Source organism: Caretta caretta, chromosome 2 (genome assembly GCF_965140235.1).
Source record: "Caretta caretta isolate rCarCar2 chromosome 2, rCarCar1.hap1, whole genome shotgun sequence".
NCBI lineage: Eukaryota > Metazoa > Chordata > Testudines > Cheloniidae > Caretta > Caretta caretta.
The window spans coordinates 82,652,496-82,671,780 of NC_134207.1; the positions used below are offsets into that span (position 1 = coordinate 82,652,496).

At 42.9% G+C, this 19,285-nt stretch overlaps 2 long non-coding RNA genes across 3 annotated transcripts in view; one reads left to right on the forward strand and one right to left on the reverse strand.

Moving 5' to 3' along the window:
• The window catches only part of LOC142070785 (uncharacterized), a 134,450-nt gene that overhangs the window by 76,586 nt on the left and 38,579 nt on the right, over positions 1 to 19,285 (reverse strand). The window lies entirely within an intron of this gene.
• The window catches only part of LOC142070784 (uncharacterized), a 74,373-nt gene that overhangs the window by 52,689 nt on the left and 2,399 nt on the right, over positions 1 to 19,285 (forward strand). Inside the window, exons 1-2 of one of the 2 annotated variants that reach the window (XR_012666717.1) lie at positions 9,594 to 9,812; positions 18,351 to 18,406. This is a non-coding gene — a long non-coding RNA (uncharacterized LOC142070784). Of the gene's footprint in view, positions 1 to 9,593; positions 9,813 to 18,350; positions 18,407 to 19,285 lie in introns of those variants that run through there. The other variant, XR_012666716.1, reaches the window with a different exon arrangement.

The following is a 19,285-nucleotide window of genomic DNA, read 5'->3' on the forward strand; positions in this document are numbered from 1 at the left end:
CTCCAGAGTTGAGTTCCTCATCTCAAATTAGCCTAGCTGGTCACCATACAGAATTGAATTTTGTTGCAATCTTTACCAATGTACCTTGAATTTGAACAAGTGACGTAGGGATGAAAAGCTCTGGACTCCAAACCATTATCAAGCCGCTGCATTCTTATAAATGATAAATCAGCTATTAGTGATAAGTCATGATCTCAGTTTATGCGGCAACATGGCAAGGATTGAGTTAGATCTTTGTGCGAGATGCAATTCTTGTGGGTCTATAGTTCATATAGCACTTTGGGCTCCTATCTAGAAGGTGCTATATACATGATTGTCATTATCATTTTCTCCAGGCTCTGTGGTGTCACTTTACCCAATTCTCCAACACCAGAAATTCTACCACTTCTGGAGATAGAAACTTTCCCAATGCATTTTAACTTCTTTAAATCTCTTGCTCAGTCCTCAGCAGTTTCTCAGTATGTCACTCTGATCATAGTGGTACAAAAGCTGTGAAATAAAGGTAAGGACTTCAGAGAGCCAGTGAAAAATGGAGAGGTGGTTATATGATAAAGTAGCTGAAAACTCTGGGTTATGTAAACAAAGAATGAGTACACATCACATGAACATCTGCATTTCCACTAGAATAAAGCTGTAACTTTAGCTTTCATCTCAGGCTGAGAAAAAAGATAGTATGTAGAAATATTCACTGGTATGTAATTATTTGCTTCATATTTTGTACACAAAGTATAGAATATATACATCTTATGAGGTGTATATTGATTTAAGTTTGTCTCTTTCAATCTATTTTACACTATATACTTCAAGTACGATTTATTTATCACTTTTCTGTAATTTAATATAATTTGGTGAGTTATGAACTCAGTTTATCTGTGGAATGTTCTTCAAATGGTGCTGAAAGCTATACAAAACACAAATATGCCCCTGTCATTATCTGTAGCTCTATTCAGCTGAGAGAGCCAGGCAAAAAAAGGTATAATTTATGCAAACATATAACTTATACCTCATCTCAAAAATATTGGGGGAGGCCTGATTCTTATTAACACTTAAATCCCTTTATACCACTCTCACAGTGTCAAGTGGCCTGCAAGTGGATTTACATATTATTTATTCCCAATTTAAAAGCTCCTTTACCAGCCAGAGAAGTGGCCTTATTAAAAATCTGAATCAGACCCAGAGACTAATTCTGATCTCATTTATACCAGTTTTGCACAGGTGTAATTCCATTGATTTCCATGGAGTAACTCATGATTTATACCAGCACAAGGTCAGAATCAGTACCTTGGAATGTAAAATGCCTGTTGAGAATCTGGTTTTGTGGTCATTTTGTATCTGAAGCCAGTGAAGCCACCAGATTCAGACATGGAACCAGATCTGAATTTGACCTTCCTAGATCAGGGCTGGAATTCCGGTTTGGTCCCGTCTACAGATACGCCCATTTTGTAACACTGATCCAAATCCAAGTGTTAGCAGTTTAAAGAGCTGAGCCAGTGTTCTTGTCCAATCCCATATCTAACAGGAGCTTTGAGAAATATTTCCTGTAAGGTTGAATATCATAGATCTGCCTGTGGATTTTCTGGTGCATAGGGTACAGTCAGAACATGCATTCTCCTGCACAGTCCTGAAGATACCACAGCTGAGATATTTCTGCCCCAGCTAGTCCCTAAACCAACACAGTAAAAGCACATGCTTGTTGGCCTCAGAGGTAGAGGAACAATCAGAGGAAGCAGTTCAGAAAGGTCATTCCTCTCCCCTTTCCCTGAAGCGTGTTTTCTTAAATCAGTGGTGGCAAAGATCAAGTAGTGTCAAAAGAAAGATTTTGCACCTCTGGGTATTGTGTGCTTGTTAGAAAAAGTACAGTACAGTACACATGACTGGGTTTTAATTTCAACCACGATCGTCATGGCAGACAGAGGAAGAACCACTGGAGGGTAGCTGTGGGAGAGGAAGGGTGTATGTTAGAGAATTGCAGCAGCAGAGGGAAAAATATCTCTTAAAACACATTTATTTTTTGGATTTTCTACAGAGAGTTCTTGAACCTTTTTAGTTTTAATTCTTTATTTGGGGGCCAGCGAAAACACTGGGGGTAGTGTCTGGGTGACAATGGGCCATGTGTTGGAGTGATCGGAGGAGCAGCTGAATGCACATTGGGTTAGAGGGGGCGGGTTGAAAAGAGGGGTTTCCTGGGGAAGGGGCCTTTGTCAGTAGGCGAGAGTGTGTCTGAGCAGGATCTGCGGAAGTGGATGTGGCTGAGATGGGGATGACTAAAGTGTCTGAGGTAGGTAATTACAGGTGTGTGTTTGGGTGATAAGTGTTCTGGCTGGGGCATGGGTAAGGCCCTACCAAATTCACGGTCCATTTTGGTCAATTTCATGGTCATGGGATTTTAAAAATAATAAATTTCACGATTTCAGCTATTTAAATCTGAAATTTCACAGTGTCATAATTTTAAGGGTCCTGACCCAAAAAGGAGTCGTGGTAGGGAGGGTCGCAAAGTTATTGTGTGTGTGTGGGGGGGGGGCGGCTATGGTACTGCTACCCTTACTTCTGTGCTGCTGCTGGTGCCGGCTCTGCCTTTAGAGCTGGGCAGCTGGAGAGCAGCGGCTGCTGGCTGCGAGCCCAGCTCTGAAGACAGAGCCGCCACCAACATCAGCGCAGAAGTAAGGATGGCATGGTATGGTATTGCCACCCTCACTTCTGTGCTGCTGCCTGCCAAGCTGGGCCCTCAGTCAGCAGCCACCACTTTCTGGCCACCCAGCTCTGACGGCAACAGCGCAGAAATAAGGGTGGCATGGTATGTGTGATGTTGCACCCCATGATACTTTATGGAAATATGCTTATGAATGTAAATGACATAATTGGAATATGTTCTATGCTACATATACCGTGTAACATATCTCTGCATATATCATTTTTGTATTCAAAGTTATGAATATTGGCTGTGTACTTTTTTTATTTTAATAGCCTTAGTAAGGCATTTGGTCAGCTTCTTTAGAAAGGAATTTGCAAGCTAAGTGCCCGATCAAAACACATTTAACGGACATTGGATCTTGGAAGACTCCAATCCACATAAGAAGTCTACCTGAGGACGTTCAAGGTAGCATGTGAACAATGGCTGCCATCTTTAAAATTCTGAGTCATGCATGGACATGTGACTTGCCCATGTGACTCCAAAACTCCATCTTGTAGCTGGGACTCTACACAGGGGAGGGGGGGAACCACCCACAAGAGGAAGTCTATTTAAGCCCCTGGATACCCCTCCATCTTATCTTCAGCTGGGTCAAGAGATAGCCTCTCCACCCCCTAAGGATACCTGAAAGAAACTGGAATAAAGGACAGTAACACAGGGGTGTGAGTGATTGCTGGACCCAGACTAGAAGGAGGCTAGTCTGTAAAAGGAACCTACTGGAACATCTCTGAGGGTAAGATTTCATCATTAATCAGTTTCTTACTGTATTAGGTTTAGACTTGCATGTTTTATTTTATTTTGCTTGGCAATTTACTTTGTTCTGTCTGTTATTACTTGGAACCACTTAAATCCTACTCTTTGTATTTAATAAAATCACTTTTTACTTATTAATTAACCCAGAGTATGTATTAGTACCGGGGTGGGGGTGGGGCAAACAGCTGTGCATATCTTTCTATCAGTGTTATAGAGGGCGAACAATTTATGAGTTTACCTTGTATAAGCTTTATATAGGGTAAAACGGATTTATTTGGGGTATGGACCCCATTGGGATCTCGGCATCTGAGTATTGGAGACAGGAACACTTCTTAAGCAATTTTCAGTTAAGCCTGCAGCTGTTGGGGGACGTGGTTCAAACTCCCCCAACACAGTCTCTCTCACACACACACACACAAGCGCGCGCTCTCTCTCGGTCTGTCTCACATGCACTGGGTCTCTCTCACACACACATACACACACATGTATTATTGTTAGGCTGACCAGATAGCAAGTGTGAAAAATCGGGACGGGGGTAATAGGAGACTATATAAGAAAAAGCCCCAAATATCAGGACTGTCCCTATAAAATCGGGACATCTGGTCACCCTAATTACTGTTATTACTGCTTGATACTTCCTGTCAAAATGCTTGTGGTGAGCCAGGAGTGGCTAGGGGCTGCAGGAAGGCCATGGGCTCTGGCAAGATGCAGCCCCCATGTTACAGCGCGAAGCCTGGCTTGAGCCACTGCTGCAGCATCTGCTGTGTACAAAGTTCGGTGTGTGTCAGCAATGGGGGTTGTTCTGGGGGTCTGCAGGTGAGGGTGGTGGCTGTGCCCCCTCGACACACTGGGGTCAGTGGTGCCAGCTGGGGACCACCTTCCGTGGAGCAGAGGGGCACCAGTTTAATAATACTGCGTAGGGCCCCATAAATCCGAAGGACTGCCCTGTCTCTGGCTGCCCAGCTCTGAAGGCAGCGCAGAAGTAATGGTGGCAATACCGCGACCCGCCTAAAATAACCCTGTAACTCCCCTGGAGCTCCCTTTTGGGTCAGGACCCCCAATTTGAGAAACACTAGTCTCCCCTATGAAATCTGTGTACAATAGGGTAAAAACACACAAAAGACCAGATTTCACAGGGGGTGACCAAATTTCACGGTCCATGACATGTTTTTCATGGCTGCAAATTTGGTAGGGCCTTAGGCATGTGTAACTGAGTGAATGGAGCATGAATCTGAAGGAAGAGGTTGTATGTTTGATTGAATCGTACAGTTTCTAAAAGTGTAAATTACATGCTGTGAGGCAAAGCCTGGCCTACCTCTGCATGTACAAAGATATCATGGGAGTCAGTGGATTGGCTCCGTGGCACATGATGTGTGCCAGCCCTATTTCAGCAGGGGGCCTGTGTGTATATCCATGTAGTGGGGCAGAATGGGACGAGAGATTGGGGTGACATCAATGGATCTGCTCATCTGTAGATCTACCAGCTGTTGTCCGATGAAATGGGGTGGTGGCTGCATTAGCATTCGCTGCGTTATCTAAAGTAGTAAGATTCCATTTCCTCCCCAGAATCCATAGAATCCCCTATTCCAAACCTGGATATTTGGACTTGATGCAGGAGACAGGATTTAGTCCCACAAAACTATATTTTTTTCCAACTAAAGAGGCTTCTTTGTGTCACTTCTAATTGTTGTCAAATAAATGGGCACTATATACAGTATTAGAATAACATATTTATCTATAACAATAACTTAAGAGAACAACTCACCATCCACACATCTCTAATTATTATGTAGCTTCTGTCACCACAGAAAAAATATTGACTAATAATTTTATTTGTTCATAGTAAATACTTAAAAAAAATAAGACAGGGGACTCTTCCACTGTTCCATATCTCTGAGGTCCTGTTTACGCTATATCCAGTTTGCCACTTAATCTTTGACCTCTGAATGACAATGCTGACCTCAGTGTCTCCTACTTAACTAAAAATAAAGGCTACACTCCCGTCTAGTGCATATGATACTAACAATGTGCTTTATGCATCTGCATAATCTGTTTGCTTACCTATTGTGTGTTTGCCAAAAGCTCTTACATTTGAAGATCAATTGGAAGGCTGGGTTAATTACTCAAAATGCATCTGACATAATTCTTTCTAACAACAATGAACAGTGGGTGAACCTACGGTGGTTTGTGGGTTCAGTTTACTTGAGATAATCAAACAAAAGTTTGGATGCTAATCTGAACCTTCTTTAAACCTCTTGAGACTGGAAAACTGGACTGGAAATCTTGCCAGGACACAATTATTTATATAACTCCTTTCACAGGTATCATGTGCTTTACAGCATTATCCTGGGCCTGATTATCCATTCACTTACACCAGTGTAATTTCATTGATTTCAATGGTTTTAGTGACGATCTACTGCAGTGTATGCGAGAGGAGAATACGGATATATGAATGCCAATGCAGTGTTAAGATTAAGAAAAGTCAGAGAATACAGAATAGATTTCAATGGCAACATTATTTCTCATGTGCCATGTTGCATGTCCTGTGAGACAAATATGGCTGCCCCATGCAGTTGCTCTAAAGAGGGAAAGGACACTGGGAGAACTGTGAGCAATTATCCAACCTTCAGTGGACATGGAGAACACGAAGTAATGGGCTTAACCTGAAGTAAGGGAGAGTTATGTCAGATATTAGGAAAAACTTTCTACATATATGGGCTTCCAAGGGAGGTTGTGGAATCCCCATCACTGAAGGCTTTTAAGAACAGGTTGGAAAAGCACCTGTCAGTGATGGTTTTGCCTCAGCATAGGAAACTGGACTAGATGACCTGTCGAGGTCTTCCAGCCTGACATTGCTATGATTCCTTGGCTACCTAGTGCATCTGTGCAGGACGCTGACAGTGTAATTGTTCAGTTACTCCACTGAATTCAAAGGAGCTACACCAGTGTAAACTAGCATCAGAATAATAGGGCAAAATGATAGCTCTTCCGAGGTAGAGCCATGCTAGGAAGATGGAGAACATGCATCACCCCAGAGTCAATGGGAGGAGACGTTATGCCTATCAGATAGGTGGGCAATGTTGTGAACAGCAAAGCTTGCACCTCTTTTAAAAAGAAAAGGAGTACTTGTGGCACCTTAGAGACTAACAAATTTATTTGAGCATAAGCTTTCGTGAGCTACAGCTCACTACTCCCTATTATTCCCAAATTCCAAGTGGCACCAGCCAGCCTCCCTACCATTTGAGAGCAGCATTTGCAGCCAAATTATAAATGCCTGCAGCATGAGAAAACTTGGTGAGGAAGCAACCTCAGGGTAGGAAGTGGCAGTCATTATAATGGTGCTAACAACATAAGAAAAAGGAATATTTTGTCCAAGGGAAGTGAGAGGGGAATAGAGGTAGACAGCAGTTACTAATTATCCCAGCCACAATATGGCCAGGGCACTAGAGCTAACAATCCTAGTTTCATGAAAAATGCCGTGCATAAACAGGTCAGGCAGGTCCTAGGTTTTACATCTCCTCCAAATGATGGATGCTGCCCCATTGACAAGGCTAATGTTAAACCGCAACCAAATGTCCTCCTGACTGATTGAAGAGCTCATGTTAAGGTACAGCCTGCAAGTTTAACCTCATTATCTTCTGGTTCAGCATAGAGAAGAAATATTACATCCTACAAGACCTTTACATTGACTTGCTGTTAACCAGGCTTGGTTGAAGCCCAGTTTCATGTCTAGGAAGAGAAATAGCTCAGTAGCAACAGATGTGTCAGCTCTCCCATTCAGTTCAGCAATGCATGGGACTCTAACTTTCGATTTGTGGGTCTGGTTATCTCAAAAACAAGAATTGGAGCTAAAAAGAATCTTTAGTTACGTTGATGCCCTTTTGTTTTCCCTTTGCATGACAAATTATTTTTATCCTGAACGATTACAATGTGACACAGGGTCTGCATACAAAGAGCATCCAGTGCTGTTCAGCAGATTAACATGAATTGCAACTTGGGAGATGGGTTTCAATGTGGAAGAACATTAATATCAGCAGTCTGATGACACATGTCAGAGACAGGACATTTTTACACAATATCAGTTCACAGCTGGCATGAATCGACCTAGCTCTATTGTCTGTGACGGAGCTGTGCCCCTTTATGCCGTCTGAGGCTCATTTGGTTTGGATTCCAACTCTGAGTACAATGTGGCAGTTCAATAAGAAACAGAGGCTGCACCAAAATGATTGGGAACCTTTTCTTTAAAGGACCTAGGAAATCCAGAGAACCCTTACACAGGAGAACAGCATGTGGGGCCTTCACTCCGCCATGTGCAGCCCCTGTGAAGGGCAAGCAGGATTGCAGGCTTGTGTTCTGGGGAATGCAGGGACTGCTCCTTCCTAATCTCCTGACCAGCAACACAGTGTGGAATAAACTTCACTAGAGAAAAGGGTGTAGAAATAAGTGCATAGAGACACCCAGGCACTCTATCATTCATAGCTGAATGACTCCCATTTTGTTAAACCATTGATGTCTGTCCTTAAAAGCAATTACAGCACAGGATTTTACGATAGACCTCCCAGTTCCAGTAAATGCATGGAGAAGTGGGAGCAGAAATGAAGGCAAAATACCATAGAGATGGCCATCGCTAGTGAGTTGGAGGGGGTGAGTGGGCATACCACAAGAAACAAGTTGTAAGCCAGGGTGGAGTTGTGCAGGGCCTGAATTAGAACTTTAATTTTTATGGTGGGCTGAGCAGAGCCAAGTAATTCACATGTATCTATAATATGCTATCCATATTATGCCTATTTAGCCTATCTTAACTGGACATGCTTGGGATTATTTCGCTTATAAACCCCATTTTGAAGTGTGTTCCAGTAGAAGATGAGTAATGGAGAGGTCATCCACTGCATCCACCTGCATCCACTGAGTCACAAGAAGTATAACACATCATCCCTCAACACCCATTTTACTGTTACTGTCAGAGTGCAAATTTTCCCCACTGGGTTTGTGCTCACTTTCTTAACCACATTCAGAGATAGGCACAGAGCCCCTTCAGCTCCCAGTAAAGCCAGGGGGCTCAGATACCACAATGATAGATATAACAGAAGAACACAAACAGGATACAGGGAACCATGTGTGCTTCACACCTCTCCGGATCAGGCCCTTAGAGAGAGACCTGTGCTCCTCCCTCCCCACCGTATCTGTCTATATTGTTCAATACTCATTCAATAACACTTAAAGCACGCCCTGTTTGGATGTGGATCAGCTGACTATCATTAAGTTTAATAGCTCTCTACATTGGTATCACTTCATTCCGCTTATCTCTTCCCTTCTTTGACTCAGCCTTTGAACATTAATCTGCTCTCTAGTGCAGTCTGCACCCACCCTTGTGCCTGATCTTTGTTTGCCCTATACTTGCTAGACTACAAATCCCTTAGGGGCAGGGTCCTTGTTATTTGGATCCAACTCTTCATAACATTTAAGGGCTGTACAGATCTGAGTGTCCTGGGTACGCAGAAGTGAAATCCTGGCTCCTTTGAACTGGGGAGGTGAAACTCCCATAGGCTTCAAGGGACCAGGATTTCACATCAGCTCAGCTCAGCTAGAGCTCGGATCTGGATTTGAATTTACCCCAAATTCCAGGGCACACTAAGAATAACTTCCACTGACCACAACGGGAGTTATTCATATCCTGCAAGAGTTGTCCTCGGAGCTTTGTTTGAAACCATTGCTACTTTGCATGTGTGTGCAGAGCTCTGGGGTACCTGAAATGAGAATCAGGCCCAGAGAGAAAGAGTATATAAACGATTCCACATTTTTTGTGCATAAATAAACCCCTCAAATAAACACATATTTGTTCATTCTCTACAATACACATATACTAGAGCAAAATTCAACAGGCCATTCCAACCAGTGGTTAAAGAGGCTCACCCTCTATGTGCTTTCTTAATAGAATCTGTTTTTTCTTCTTCTTTACCCCACTTCATAGGAATGAAAGCAAATGTTTCTGGCACTCCACTGCTGGATTGTTAGCATATTTGCTTTACGGGGGGGAAGGGGGGAGAGATCATAAAAGATGCTTGGCATAGTTTTGATTTGAAAAGGCTCTAATGCCAAATATAAACATTGAAAACAAATGTGTGGTTTAACTGTCATTTACTCCAGGATCATGGGAACTACTGCCTGATTTTCCTGATGACTTGTAACAATTATTATGCTCTCCTCCAAACACATAAAACATACCAGTATGTCTCGCATCATGCAGCTTGAACATCGCTGCTAAGCTTCTGATTGACTGCCTGGACCTTGATGTCAGCAGAGCCATCACGTGGTACTGGCAACAGTAGCTCATTCTGTGCAGTCAAACTGTCAAGCACATCTCTCGCTGGTGAGAAATTCTCCCTCACTTTTTGTTGTATTGTGACTCGACAATGTGTATTTGTACTAATAATGTTATCCACACAGGAAGTAGTTGCCTGGCTGGTGGCACTGACAGAGTATATAAGCCTGGGTCTAGAAGATTAAGGCCAGCTGATCATCTGTAGAAAGACAGGATTGGTGGAAAGTGCTTTTTACCAATTCCCCTTGAATAAAGGACCACTGCTTGAACCTGCACTCTTTTATTTCTGGGATGTGTAATCCGTCTGTCTGTCTGACACTGCAGTGTCTGAGTGCCTCCACAATTAGATAGTGTAAATCAGAAGTAATACCGCTGAAGTCATTTGGCCAGATCCTGGCCCTTTCTATTCTTCTGCAGTGTGAAGAGACTAAAACACTGCCATGAGTGGGCAGCTGAGGATATCCCTTGGCATATGACACCACCTGCAGCTCCCGTTGGTATATGGAGTGTGCTAGGATAGAAGGGGCTGTGAGCCAGCAGCCAGACCAAGCTGCACTCAGGCCATTCCTGTGGGTATAATGGCCCTTTGGGGCTCTTACAAGGCAATGCAGTTTAGAACAGCTCTGAGGCTGCTCTAAACTATTGTGAGGATGGGGACAGTGGAAAAACAGCATCAGCAAACTGCAAGTTTAAATCCCCCCCACAGCTGTATCCTGCGCTACCCTACTATTTATCCTTACACTAGTTCACATCAAGCTAGTGCGAGTGTGTATGTGAGCTGGGAAACACACTCCAAGCTGGTAGTGTAGATGTAACCATAGGTAGCGCTGGTGGGCTGGTCTGCACTACAGAAATATGTTGGCTTCACTAGAGGGGCCAGGGCTGTGAAAAATTTCAGCCCCTGTGCACTGTCATTAAGCCAACCTAAGCCCCAGGGTAGACACTGTTAAGTTGATGGAAGACCTAGCTACTTTTTCAGAGTAACAGCCGTGTTAGTCTGTATTCGCAAAAAGAAAAGGAGTACTTGTAGCACCCTAGAGACTAACCAATTTATTTGAGCATGAGCTTTCGTGAGCTACAGCTCACTTGCTCAAATAAATTGGTTAGTCTCTAAGGTGCTACAAGTACTCCTTTTCTTTTGACCTAGCTACTGCCTCTCGGAGAGGTGGATTTACTAGTGATGGAACAACCCTTTCCGTCACTGTGGTGGATGTCCGCACTGCAGTGGTATTTCCAGGGTAGGATAATGTAAATTGGGCATTTGTGTAGCCAAATGACAATGTAAGGTGTTGAGTCTCTTGTCACTCACACAGGCTTTACGCTAGCATTGTTCTATTGACTTCATTAGAGTTACTCCTGATTTGCACTGGTGTGAGAGGTGACTCTGGTCTGGGAGGGATTACAATTCATATTTGAAAATTAGGTCCCTAGTGGTAGTCATGAGCAGAGTTTAGTTTCATACAGGTCTGGGCTAGGAATAGAATTAGCATTCAAGTGTAGTGAAACAAGAGCAAGTTTTAACACAATGGTAATTAGTAAAGATATAAATCTAGAATAGAATATAAATAAAATCTATGGTTCAGAATCCTTGAGATATTATAATCTATCATTTTGCTGCCCTGCGTGTTGCTCCATCAGAACAACTAACCCATTCTGCAAGAACTTCAGAAGAAAAGATTCAGCAAGAAAACTCAAAGTGTAAAATTTGGAGACTCCAGAAATCAGCTCTTGTGCTGTCTGTTCTAGTCTGAAAGAAAATCATCTCTTAATTCCCAAAGCATATTGTTCCTACTAAGAGCAAAACTTTAGGAGGAAATCACATCATCAGCGAAGGGAGCGCCAGCTCCTTTGTACTATTTTTCAGCCCTGCCTTGGGAGCCAATAATCTGTCATTCCTTGAATAAACAACCACCTTATCATATCACAAACATTTATTTAACCCTTTTCTCCTGAGCTTTTACCAGCCAAGCAAAGTGGCTAGTGGGGGTAGCCCAATCCCTAGACTACTCTGGCAGAAAGGACAAATTTCCTGTGTATTACACCCAATCTGTAAAGTGTCAGGCTGCCCTTCTTCAGTCTCCATGAAAAGCAGCAGCTTGAATCACTGCATCTCACATACCATAATCAAATTTTCCTGTCTCCCCCGTCCCTCCCCAATACATTAACGCCTCTCTCCCTGGAGAGATACCCATGATTCCATCTAGGGGTCTATTCAACGAAAGCCAGATTTAATTTCTTGGGGGTTTGGGGTGGCAAGGGAGGTTGTTTACATTTCTTCTTTTAATGAGAGACTCTGATGAGCAGAGCTTTTGAATCCAAGTTGTTGGGGTTGGTTTTTTTAAAGATATTCTTTGACTCTGACATCATCAGCAAATGGAATTGGTAAAGTATGTACATTTCCTCAGCTCCCACAATATCCATTTTCTCTCAGTGGATGTCTCTTATTTTGCTTTTTCAGCATTGCTCCCACACAATGGGGCCAATTTTTGTTTAAGACAAAGAAAATATAAACAGAGCATGGATTTGGAATATGAGTGAGCTCTCTGAGCTTAAAGAATTCTTTAGCAGTGTGGAAGGGTTGTGTTGTGTTAACAATTTGCCAGTGGAATTTGGCTAATCAAGATACTGAGACAGTATCTCAGGTAGATTTGCTCAGGTCCCCCAGAGGCTTGTAGATACAGCGGTTCATAGTTCACACCCCTGAAAGTAAAAACTAAAAATGCTCGAAATAGTCTCTTTGAAAGTAATAAAACAACTCTTTGAAGTCTGTGAGCGTTTGAAGTGAACGTGTTGTAGGTAAGACCAGCCATAGTAACTGAGCGGATGGGAGGCCAAAGTCCTTGTTCCTTGTTAGTACAATAAATATAGCGCTCACTACCCAAAGTCCATACTTGATCTTAGAGTGGTCCCTGACAGAGTGAGCACTGGGAAGTTTGGCATGGAGGGGGAGTTTTGCAGCTTAATTAGCAGTTGGTGGATTACAGTAAAGATCTATTAAATTAAACAAATCATTTCAAAATCCTCAACTTCTAGTTTAAAGTATGAAGGTAAAGACTTAGTTACCTAGTCACAGAGCCAAAACCACAGTTTAACAATGAAAGTAGAAGACCAGCAGCACACCAATCAGAGTGGGGAATATCCAGTTTTCTGCACAGAGGGCAGAATGTTTGACTACTTGCCTTGTGGACAAGTGGTACATATGCACCTGGTGCATCCAGCTTGTGGCCCTCAGGGCCCAGGTACTTCTGGAGACCTGAGTTGCTGAACGAGGGGAGACGGATTATGCCTAAAAGTGGGGGGGCCATGATGCCCCCGTTTGTGACCCTGCCCCCTCCCCCCCCCCCCGAGGCCCCATCCCCCAGCCAAGCCAAAGTCCGTCCAGAGAGCCTGGGCCCCTCCACCTGCCTGGGGTGTGGGGACCAGAGAGCAGCCCCTGGCCCATGTCCCCACCCTCTGAGCCCCCTCCCAGTTCAGGTGGAGGGTCTGTGGCTCCACACAGTTGCCTGCATGGATCTTACCTCGCCCCGGCTCTGGCTTCCAGCCTGGTGGTGGGGCCAAAGAGCTGGAGTCGGGCCATGGTAAGAACTGCCCGGGCAGCTGTGGGGAGCCACAGACCCTCCACCTGCCCTGGGGGTTGGGGACACGGGCCGGGGGCTGCTCTTGGGGCCCCCCCCCACCCTGGGGAGGTAGGTGGAGGGTCTGCAGCTCCCCACAGCTGCCCAGGCTCCTCTTCCGGCCTAGTTGGGGGCGGGGCCTGAGGGGGAAGAGGAGGGGTGGGGCGGAGCCAGTGGCAAAAAGTGGACGGGCCAAGGCCTCTTGGCCCCCCCTTTTCTGGCACCGCTGTGCTGAACTGGTGGAGCAGAGACTGAAATTAAATGTAAAAAAACAAGGTTCCAGAGATTATGTGAGTGTGTCAGGTGCAATCCAGACCCTGCCACTCTGGGTGCCTCACAATGCTTTGCTACTATTGCTCTCTGTCTGGGATGCGAACAGTCAGCAACAAGCATGCAGGTCACACCCTGAGTGTGTGTGTTCTATGGACCCAGCCCTGGTTCAGCAACTTGGACTCCAGCAGCCTATCTATAGCCCCACTTTATCTTCCACCAGCCTTGATTACAACCAGCAAGGTGACACCAACACGCTCTCAGTCCTGAATTTTCCCCAAACCACGTGCTCTGCAATGTCCAGCCCACTCCTGGACAGTTCAGAGAAATAATAAGTTTTATTGATCTTTTAAAGAGACAAAAGCACATTACAGTTTATTATCCTAACTGGGGTAAACACACCCTTTCTTTTAAACACAGCTCTCAGTTAGTTTACAGTAAAAATAAAACACATTTATTAAAAATAGGGCATAGGTTAAGTGACGCCAAGTTAAAAAATCAGTTTAGAGGGTTACATGCAAATAAAAATGAAAACATGCATCAAAAAGTCTAAAACTTAATCTAGCAAGGTACAAGCTTTGTTCAAGAAGGTTTCTCCAACCAGTCTCCATATTTTCTTTCCCCTTTATACTGATGAAATCTTCAGTCTTCAGGACATATCAGAGTATCCATAATTTCACCTACAGAGTTGTTACGAACATTTCACAGAGACATCAATGACCATTGTGTTATTAGATTTCAAATGATATACTACATATCACCTTTTAAATACATAGTGTGTAGGTGTAGTGAGTATGTCAGGCCTGACAAGAGTTGCTGACACAGTAGTGAACCACAAATGGACCTCTGCTTCAGAAAAACAGAAATCCATCCCTAATGAAGCCAGTGGAAAGGAGAACAAACTATGGCAGGTAAAATGCAAGATGACAATTAGAAGAGAGAGAATTCAGAGGAGACTAAAAGAAATGATAAAAGCTTTAGAAACCTAACCTGGGTACATTTAGTCTTAACAAAAGACAACTGAGGGAGGACCTTATAACAGTTTTCAAAAATGTTAAGGACTGTTCTAAAGAGGACAGTAGTAAATTGTTCTCCATATCCACTGAAGGTACGACAAGAAGTAATAGGCTTAATCTGCAGCAAGGGAGATTCAGATTAGATATTAGGACAAACTACCTAATTATAAGGGTAATTAAGATCAGGAATAGGCTTTCAAGGGAGGCTGTGGAATCCCCGTCATTGGAGGTTTTTAAAAGCAGGTTGGACAAACACCTGTCAGGGATGGTCTAGGTTTATTTGGTCCTGCCTCAACTCAGGGGGCTGGACTTGATGACTTCTCAAGGTTCCTTCCAGCCTGACATTACTGTGATTCTGGGAGGGCTAATGTCACAGCTATAAAAACCAAACAAGTATAACAGAAGCAGGAGAGATTCTTGAGGAAGAATTGGTGGGTCTGCTGGATTACTAAAGAGTGAATGAAGCAAGTGAGGCTAAGAATAACACAGAGAAGCTGAATGAGTCCTTAGTATTGATCTTTCTGACAGAAGATGTTGGGGAGAGACCTACTCTTTTTATGTAATAAAGACGAGGTACTGTCAGAGACTGAGGTGTCAAAAGAACAAATGCTGAAACAAAATGATCAATTGAAATTTACAAGTCACCATGACCAGCAGTTGTTCTAGTTTCCCTGTAAAACAGGACTATAAACCTGGAGTGAAATCAATGTCAAAACTCCCTTTTACTGCAACACAGCCAGAGTTTCAACCATATAGTCTACACTCTACATGGAACAGCAGCATGTTAGACAGGTACACACAAGTGGTAATGTATTATAATGAATTACAAAATATCTGAGCCAGAAAGCAAAGAGAAGGAATAAATAGTTAATTTTCAACCTGGCAAAAGGTTAAAAGTGGCGGGGCCCCCCAAGGTTCCACAATAGGAGTGATTTGTTTTGATATGATTATTGATAATCTGCAAATGGAGGTGACCAGCATGACAGCAAAAGTGAAGAGGACACAAAATTATTTAGAATAGTTTAATCTAGATAGTCCTAGGAGGAACTTTGGAGAAATTTAACAGTTAGGGATGTGGACAATACAATGGCAGATGAAATTCAGTGTTGAAAAATGGAAATAACACAAATTGGAAGGACAACTTTGAACTGCTCGAATTACACTTCCAGGAATTGGGGCTGTAGGATTCAGGAAGTGGAATATTCCTGACACTGAGTGGGATTGTAAAAGGAAGTAAGGCAACTGTTAAGAACCTAAGAATGAGAATAACATAGGCTGAGTTGTGTCCTGATTTGGCTTCAGGGAATCACAGTAAAAAACGATCCTTTCCTGACACTGACTGGAATTGTTGGTACTATGTGATAGCCATGGGAGTTTATAACCACACAAGACCAGGTGCATGTCAAGGAAAAATGTCTTGATCAGGAACTTCACAATTATGATTATTTTTACACCCAGCTCTCTTTTAATTACTAAAGTTTAAGTTTAAAATGCAACATTCTAGGTGGATGTTTGCTTTATTAGCAGAGGATATACGCACATTACCAGAAAATTCAAAACCTAGGAGAGGGAGGTTGTATTGTTTATAGATTCAGGGTACAGTATGAATTGCTTCCAAGCAACCTTGTTTTACAGACACAACTTTATCTTATAAATTATTCACCATTTTTCAAGGGCTAAAAGACTTTTGTGCATGTAAAAATGCATGTGCTGTTGTCTGCCTATGTTTGTGCACACGCCTACCACTATTGTGCACTCACTAGTTGGGCATCTAAAAGAATATTTAGCCTAAATATATGTACAATCACAGCAGCTGCACACACAAATGCAAGTGTCATTGCATGTGCATTATTGCAAAGAGATCTCGGGCCTCTTTCAACAATGTGGCTGAAGTGAAGTTATACTGTACAACTCTTGTATATTAGGAATGGTGTCTCTTTCTCCCTTGCTATTGGCTGGTGATTAGCATTGGATTGAACTGTTTGCTAAATTAGGATTTACCTGAAGAACTGTGCTCCTAAATGCTTTGGTTTACCAGAAATAAGCTTACAGTGAATTGAGGCTCAAAGGCAGGGCTGGAAGGAGCCCCTGTGAATAACATAGTTAAAATCCTGGCTTCATTGGAATCAATGGGAGTTTTCACACTGACATACATGTGGCCAGGATTTCACTCCATATTTTCAGCCCAGCCTCTCTTTTTGCACCCATAATTATTAGTGGGTGCACCTTTGTTCAGTTGTCTGTCTCAATATCTGATTTACCAGTGCAAATATTGAGAGGGCTTCTGAAAATTTACCCAAAATTTGTCATGGGATGACATCAAAAGGCAGCCCCAAAGCAATAAAGGAAGTGTATGAAAATGGAATAGGAATGGTGAGTTCTTTTTGGCTGGAAAGAGAAGCAAAAGAAATTCTGAAAGGGCAAGAGAAGCGATTGTAGTATGTGAGATTTGGATTTTGGTGACTAAAATTGAACCCTTTAATGGTGAAATAATGCTCCTATCACAGAAAGCAACTTCACACTCAAAAACTACAGAATGGCTGAAGATCAGTGAGCACCACTGCAAGTGCAATCATGGGACCAAATCCCTGGTGCAACTCAGCTGAGTTTAGTAGAGTTAATTTAGCAAACAGATAAATTTAGCGCATATTAGAGATTAAAGAGATCTGTTAGGTCTTTGCTTTCGTTCCTCACAGGTTGTGGAGGACAGTTAAGTGAGAAGGTCTTGGTGTTCCACAAAACTTTTTTAAAGAGAGCACAAAGCAAGCACCTGTTTGGTGGGCTATGCTTTTCTCTACAATCTCACAGCCATGGTTGTGGGTCCCTTGGGCGCATAACACAGAGATGGCTACATGTAACCCGGGGGAGAAAAGCTAAATGGATTATATCTCAGTGATATGCATGTAGAACCCATGCCACTGGAAAATGTACTGAGTCTATTTTTAATGTGCTGTTTCATTTCACATCTGCTACCATTACAGATTTGTTATTGTTTCAATTATTACCACTTGTTTTCAGGAGTTTATAACTGTGCTACAAAATGTAACCCTGGGTTGGAATTTAGTTTACAAGATCTTAGCCACGAGCAAATCATTTTTACCAATTAAAAAAAGAAAGACCAAACTTTGTAGTGATCTGAAATACATTTTAGACGTTCTTCAAAATCATAATACCCAAATTCTAGTTTAATGCATCATTATTTATTAGTTGTGAAACTTAGCAGCACTGCATAACATACAGACGACAGAAAATTCTTTCCCTGAAGAGCTCATGATCCCAGAGTTGCACGAATAGTAGTTGTCAAGTAGTTATTCAGTTATGATATTTTAATAAAATAATGAAAAAATTTGCAGAGATAATGAAACAATGTCTTTTTCCATTGCTAAGTACAGAATATCTACTTATTAACTTTATATTTACATGCTTGTGTCAGTGTATTATATATTACAACTAGATATGGGCCCAAAGCAAAGTTCCAGCTCTAAACATGCTAGAACTTTAGAGGGTGTGGCTGGGCCTTACTTTCTTGTCATGGAATGCAGGCGTTATCTCAGTTTCCCTCACTGGTAGGCTGGTTTAGCTCTCCAGCTAATCTAAAATACTCCAGCCCTTCTGAAGTAACAAGAATAAAAGTAAGCAAAAGTCCAAAATGAAAGCAAACTTTCCTGTTCTTCTTCCCCCTCCAGGGTAAGAAGAGCTCCTGCCCTCCGTTTTCCAAGAGCTTCAACAAAGTGGGCATCAGGTATAGCCCCAAACTCTCCATTTTCTCTTTCCACAAAGCTACTTCCCTAGATTCTGCTGCAGCTCCTTAACTTCCTTACTGAGATATCGCCACACCTGAATCTTTGGGTACTTCACCAAACCATCCAGCTCTCTTGTTAAGGCTCCTTTTGGACTGTTTTATAGATTCTTCCTGAGGGTTGCCATCTTTCTAATGGCTGGTAACTGGAATCCTGAGGCCCCGCCCCCTGCTCTGCTTCTTCCCCCAAATCCCCACCCCTGCTCCATCTCTCCCCCCAGGGCCCTGCCCGTACTCCACCTCTTACCACCCTCCCCCCAGATAAAAAAACCTCAAGACATCAGGGCTTGTCAAATAGCTCCCGGAAACACAAACTGAAACCCAGATTATCCAGGTGAAAACGAGACAGATGGCAACTCTACCCTTACTTTTGAGGCCCTATCATACTGGTTTTCTGACCCTATGACTAGAGACACATCCATCACATGACTTATTTCCTTCAGGTCTTCCCGTGTACTGAACAAGGGGAACTGCCTACGTAAAGCCTCCCTTCCCAGCATTCCTTGCTGTGAGCCCTACAACTCCAACAGCTCTGAGAACTACAATTCCCAGAGTTCCACACATTCTGGGTTGAAACCAGGAATAGGGCAGTGCTGAATCCATGGCCTACCTTAAAGAGTCAGCAGACGCTGTTTGAGAGGGATTTAAAAATTGAATATGAAATCAAATCCAAATGACCAAATAAAAATAGTCACTGGGTCTGATTTTCCTGTCACAGCAGTGCAGATTCCGAGTAACTCTGCCAAAATCAATTGAATGACACCAGTGTAAAACATGTAATTAAGAAAGGACCAGGGACTGTATCTTTATGTAGGGCCTAAC